This window comes from Linepithema humile, chromosome 1 (assembly GCF_040581485.1).
Source record: "Linepithema humile isolate Giens D197 chromosome 1, Lhum_UNIL_v1.0, whole genome shotgun sequence".
Taxonomy (NCBI): domain Eukaryota; kingdom Metazoa; phylum Arthropoda; class Insecta; order Hymenoptera; family Formicidae; genus Linepithema; species Linepithema humile.
The window spans coordinates 43,132,678-43,138,677 of NC_090128.1; positions in this window are offsets into that span (position 1 = coordinate 43,132,678).

Genomic DNA, 6,000 nt, shown 5'->3' on the forward strand with positions numbered 1-6,000 from the left:
CGCATCTCTATGTAATGTTTGTCGGGATACGTATCTAAAGCTTAACTGTGGCCAAAGTTGGTTAACGCTAACCAGTAGAATCTTCCCTTCCTGTCGCTGTCGGTTGGACCGTGATTCAGGTAGCAATAGGTATAATGTAACTGAATCTGTTTGATGAAGACTGCAATGTTATCGCAACATGATACAAATAGCGTTGCGGGATTTAATATTGTGCCTGGATTTTGATACGCAAATCGAATATTTATGTTCGAGTGAGTCGCAAAAGTACAGCAAAATAGCAATTCGTAAAAAATCGTAAGGTACGCGAATAGTAACGTGAATTGCAAAATAGCATAGTTTCACTTTTCGATACACCTCTCCTCGTTGCTTAAGAAACAATCGCAGATTTTTATTGCGTTCTAGCAGTATTTTGATTAAAGTTTATCGGGATCAAATTCTCGTCGGGAGATATCTTTTTGTTCGCGACTGGAAATTTGTTTGGCGCGCTTACATCACGTAAACATTCCGCTTCGACGGTGACGGTCGTACTAAACGCCGATATGGTGCGAGAACGCGTTTCTGCAGAGCGATGCAGTGTGCTGCACTACGGGAATGCATCGCTCTGCGTGCAACGGCCGGCTATTTTTCGGGAATATCGTTCGCGCTCGCGAATCAAAACCGCCGCCCGACACGGCTCGCGCAGATTGAATCGATTTCCGATTTTGGACGGGAATTCTTTTCTCTGTGATGAATCACAGACGACCGTAGGGCTGGAAGGGTAAAGAGGGCGAGGAGGGTGAGAGGGAAAGGGCGAGGGCAGAGTGTATGATGACAACGTACAACAGTTGAGGGCGAGGAACTGGGACGCGGAGGGTGAATTCAGCGGCGGGTTTGCGCTCAATGTGTGTACCGCTATTCAGAATCATGCGGCATGGCTCGTAAATGGAATAATCAGTGACACGAAGGAACACGGAATTCTCCGTTGTCCTGGTTTGCTCGGCCCTCTCGCGCTCCGATTTCCCGCCTTTCGTCCTTCCTCTTCCGTTTTCACCCTTCGCTGTCTCTTTTCACTTCGTCACGAAACAGCGTCGTGTCCTTGCTCTCTCGGGAAATCGTTTTCTCACTCTTCTCTCTGCCTTCGTCTCAGTCCACGAAGACTGCAGTGATGAATAATTAGGAACTCGACGTGTCTTGAAGTCGTGTAGTTAACAACTGAAAACGACCAACCGCGACGATAGTCGAAATTGCCATTTTGTTGGCACACGACGAGAGGAAGCGTCGAAATTTTAAAGTGCGATTCACTTTCTCTTTTTTCTTATCTTATTTTTTATTTATGTTATATTATTACAAGAAAATTTTTGGACTTTTTAATTTTCTTATAAGATTTTTTATTAAATTTACTTTTTCACGTGCATTTCATTATCGGGAAAGAGCTACGGTTTGATTTCTTTATTTTATCACTCTATTTTAAGAGATTTCTTTTAATCTTTGAAATTGGTAATCCCGGATTACCTTTTCCGATGTTCTTCGATTTTTCTTTCTACGGAAAATCACGCATCGCAGCTTTTCTTTAAATTTTAATATTTTCTATTATTTACGAATTTTTTTGAAAGAAATTTTTTGCTTAATTAAAGTCTAAATCTTGACGACTTAGATGGTCTTCGACACGTGTATTAACACTTTAATCTTCTGTTGTTCAATCGTTTTTAAAAATATCTTAAGTAGTGAAAAAGGAAAAAAATATGTGGGGTTTTACAGGACGTAAAATTATCTTTATTATGTTTTTAACGCTTAAGTATATCAGTTGTTTTAATTCCAAGATATTATGTCTCATCCATTTTTAAATCCATCTTTGCATGTTTTACAGCCGTAAATGTTCCCGGAAAATTATTGTATTAAGTATAAGTGTAAGCGCATAAGAGATTACATATACTTAATTTTTTGTGTAAAAATTAATTTCAAAAAGGTATGAATAAATAAAAAAAGCGAATACATGTTAAAAGCTTTAATGCAATACTTTTCTCCTTTTTATTTATCAATTTGCGATAAATAACAATATTCTATCAAATAGCATTAAATAGCATTTTATCAAATTTCATTAATTTATTAAAACAAAATACTTTAAAAAAGTGTACAAAAAATTTTTGATTAAAAAAATTTAATTAATTTAGTGAAATCTTTCGTAATATTTTAAATTCAAGTAAAGTATGTATGATTTATCGATCAGCAAGAAGCCATTAAAGCCCGAATAAGCTCATATGCTCTACATTCGAAAGATTTTAATGGAAAATGTCGCGTTCGAAAGGATTAACTGTCAAATCCCTCTGGGATATCCTTTCAAAGAAGACGCGACACATTGGGCGTAAGCGATTCTTAATTAGGTCGTCTCTATTATGTTAATAGGATTTGCGCTTGCAGTCGGGAACGCTGAGAGTCTCCGGCCGAGAATTAATCTCCCAGCTCGCGTAGGTCAACTATGGCATCGTGATCCATGAGGACTCTCGATCAAGGATCCGCGCGACAGGAAGGCATGCTCGCGCGAACAACTTCTGCAAGATGGAAACGAAAATTCCTACGATCCGTCGATACGAGAACGAGGAAAGGACGAAAGAAGAAGGGGCAACTTGCCGAGAGTAGGATGGGACTTCGAGACGTAAATTGCAAATGTTCCGGAAAACCGGATAATCGGATAATCAACCAGACTGTTCCGTCTCCGCTCCTCGCTGCCGCCACCATTTCCAATATTCCGCTTTTCTCGAGACATCGGCCAATTGATTTGGGATGAGTTACTGGCGGAAGAAGAGTCGACGTCGTTTCTTACGGTAAGTAGCTTGTTGCTGTTCCCATAATGTGTTATAACGATTTCTTCTTCTTCGAAATAATCATTAAGCACACAAATTTTTATCTTTTAATTTTTAATAAATTTCTGCAATTAATATACGTAATTAACAAATTAATTTAATATTAAAAAAAATATTTTCTGATATTAAAATATTTAAATTTTTAAGACATTACATAGCTTACATGCTGTAGATAAATTTTGTAAAATAATAGTCTATGTTTTGCAGTGCAATATAATGTACGTAAAATATACAATAGCTTGTTAAAATACACGCGCATTTTATACGTACAATAAAAAGTAAATACGCAACCAACAATTATTACGTTTTATAAAAAAATCGATATAAAGTCTCTCTTCTCTCTCCCTCTTTGTTTTTTTTTGTATTGATCAATAAGAGATATATATTACTCGAAGCGCATTCGAGTAGTTTCGTATTTTATTTTGCGAATATTTATTTTACAAAGTTACCAGGTAAATGTAAAATCCACAATCTCTTCTCGCAACAATAAACGTTGGAGACAGATCGTGAGAATAGAACGTGACCTTTTTCTAGAATAACCGACTGTCCATCCCGTGAGGCCAGTAAGAAAGTTATAAGCCGTTCGATTGCATAGATCGCGACCTAGCTTTTTCTTACGCAGATATCGTTTTATTATCGAATCGGTATGTCTCAGAGTTCACAATGATCGATATCGCGAGCCATAGACCGCAGGCCGCAAACCGAGAACCCAGGGGGAATCTGTGCAATGGGTGCACTTGCAGTGGGACGGATGATTGGTCCGGGCCAGATCGCGCACTTAAATTTAGTCGAAAGCGCTTCATTTACATCCTATAGGAACGTGGAAGGACAGACCAATTGAGTATCTTTCCGAGATGCTTATCTTGCCCCATTTCCATGCCGCTGATAATGTTTGACTTTGATTTCATTCGGAATTACTTCGCAACTTTGCCGCTAAATATTGATCTGTGCTGGCTCTTTAACTTGCGGCGCGCAAACTCTCGCACTCTCGCTGCTCATTATTAACACGTTGAGTGTTGTTTTAAGATTGTATTTTAGTATTAATAAGAAATAACGGTGGAGTAGTTAATAATTAGAACAATTTTTATGACGGAAATATCTAGAGAAAGGAAATAAAGAAAATTTAAAAGAACAAATTACAATTAAAATTCTACAATTTTATATCAATTTAAAATTTATCTAAAATTATTTATTTAAAGTAGATTTTTAAATTTAAACGTCATTTATTATTTTTACTTATCTTTTTCGTGAACATATTGGACTGCATAGACCGCGAGTGCACAGTGAACGGCAAGAAGAGGTCAAATCGAACTGCATTGATAACTCGTAGCTATTAGTGATAACAACTTCGGGCCCGACGAATCGCTTTGCATCGCGAAACTGTCTGCAACTGCCAACTGCACTGTTCGAGATAAACTTCAGCTCGTTTACCTTCGGCCAACGAACTTCTCGCGCGTTTTCTCTTCACACGTCGCGACGCGCTTCTTTGTCGACTTTCTCATCAAAGCTTTACTGAAAAACTGTCACTGCAATTTCGAAGCGTGCAACGCTTTATCATATTCGTATACGTATCAACTGAAAAAAGCGTTATTGCACAGACGGCGTTTGCGCGCTTTACTTAAGAAAATTACAAAATCGACTCAGTCAACATAAAATGTGTTGCTTCATTTTTATTTAAATTAAAAAAAACTTTATTAATAAATAAATTCTCAAGTATTATCTATTAAGAAAATTTAAATAAGTTTTAAGATTATTTTTCTTCTAGCATAATTTTCTTTTACATTGAATACTATGATCACGTCATATTACAAATTAGTCGCTTATTATATCGTACAGGTATATTTCAGTTTTAATTTTCTTCCCATGCAATACATTTTTTTTGTGTAAATGTAATTTTTAATGTATTAATATTACTAAAAGTTTAATTATTTCCAATAAGTTTCTATCTCTTCTATTTAAAAAAAAATATAGATAATTTTTTTGTAGCTAAATCTACAATCAAATTTATGAGATGCAAATTCACACTTCTATGTCATTAAGGAGTGAAAAAAGATTATAATAAATAAACAGGTTAATAGATTATTACCATGAATTGTGTTTATCCCGCGTTGCCGAGATTATCGCCGCGAAAAAGTGTGTCGGAAAATGCGTCCGAAATTCGCACGACTCTGCAGGAGTTGATGCGCTACTATACAAAACATTTTCCTTCTCCGTTGCACAACACAAGCGCATGTACGCGGATGCGTGAGCTGATGCAGCCGGAGGTAGTCGCACGGAAGTCTTTTGTTCACCGAGATATCTCACCGACTCTCGTCTTTTCGCCATCCGATGCATTCGCCAGAGCGTGGTCATAGTATGCAAATGATTACGGCTGCCGCGTTTATTAGAACCGCCATAAATCCTGGAAGGGGTAGGGGGATTCGGGGTGGTTGCCGCCGTCGTCTTCCTGCTATGGGGAGGGATTTGACTGCGGCAGTCCCTCTCAAAGGACGAGCGCTAACGCCGTACAAACGGAAGAGTTCTAAAGGTACGACGACGTAAAATGTCTGCGTCAAGATGATGCAATGTTGTCGGCGTGCGCGGATATTAATAAACAAAACTTTGGATAATTAGTCTGCCGCGCATAAACTTGTGATGATGTTTTGTCTTGCGAAACGTTTCGTTAAGATCTTAAAAAGGACGCAGGGCGGAAAAAGAAAGGATTACTGAAAAGAAAAAAGGTAACGGAACGGATGAGTATAAGGAATGCTTGAGATCGTCTCATGAATATTCTGTCGATTTGTTTCATTTCGCGCGTTTTATATGCAAAATAGTTAGAGCATTGCAAGAGATATTTATTACCTGCCGCTTGAAAATGATAGCGTTCTGTAAATATAGAATGTAATACAAGAAGAACAATTTTAAATTCCACGAGAGAAATCAATGTAGGAGAATATTTTTTAGTGAAAATTTAATCGGCGATATTTGTTGTTATGTTTCTTTGTTATTAAATTTCGTTATTAAATGTCAAATTAAAATTTGAAGTAAATTAATCTAGTTATGCTTTAACTGTTTACATTTTAAAAAATTCTAAAGTGTAATATTCAAATTTTAATCAGTTAAAAATGTTAGTATTTTGTCGAATAAATAACAAAACTAAATGTACACATATCCGTATAAT